The sequence below is a fragment of the Buceros rhinoceros genome, unplaced genomic scaffold (assembly GCF_000710305.1).
Source record: "Buceros rhinoceros silvestris isolate BGI_N320 unplaced genomic scaffold, ASM71030v1 scaffold24567, whole genome shotgun sequence".
NCBI classification, from domain to species: domain Eukaryota; kingdom Metazoa; phylum Chordata; class Aves; order Bucerotiformes; family Bucerotidae; genus Buceros; species Buceros rhinoceros.
Genome location: NW_010421907.1, coordinates 8,694 through 9,255, shown reverse-complemented (window position 1 = coordinate 9,255; position 562 = coordinate 8,694). Strand labels below are relative to the sequence as shown.

Genomic DNA, 562 nt, shown 5'->3' with positions numbered 1-562 from the left:
GGGGGGACCCCTTGGTACAGTCGGCCCCGGGGGGACCCCTCGGCACGGCTGGCTGCCAGGCAGAGCTCCGGCAGGAGCAGGCAGGCCCCAGGTTGCGTTGCAAAGCTCTGCCGGGCTGAGAAACCCAAAGTGGTTCTTGCAGGGAGTGACTTTGCGCTTCAGGATGTCCTCCCGCGTGCCAGCGCAGAGGGAAGTGGCCATTCCCCCAATATCTCCATCCCCCCTCCTTCGCCCTCCCCAGGCCCCCGGTATCCTCTCCTGGGGGTCTCCATCTCATTAGGATTTTCCTGGTTTTCCACCCGGAACAAGCAGCTGCGGCGCAGCCGCAGGGGAACGTGGGTGCTGCTGCAGCATCTGGCCACGGGAGCACAGGGAAAATGCAGATTATTGTCCCCAAAGTCCTCCAGTGAGAGAGTTCAGCCGGTGTCATGTGTGATTGACAGCTGTCAATACCCACTGGGGATGCTCTGGCCTTCCCACGCCCCTTCCCGTTTGGGGCACTTTTCAAAAATGCTCAATATTGGCTAGAAGAGTCGGGAAAAAGGCCCTTCTTTGCAGCCCC

General features: G+C 60.9%; 1 protein-coding gene across 1 annotated transcript in view; it reads left to right on the top strand.

Annotated features, from left to right (window-relative positions):
- Window positions 1-562, top strand: part of PCSK6 (proprotein convertase subtilisin/kexin type 6) — a gene marked incomplete at both ends in the record, with an annotated part of 20,079 nt that overhangs the window by 10,830 nt on the left and 8,687 nt on the right. The gene's annotated exons all lie outside the window — the stretch shown is intronic.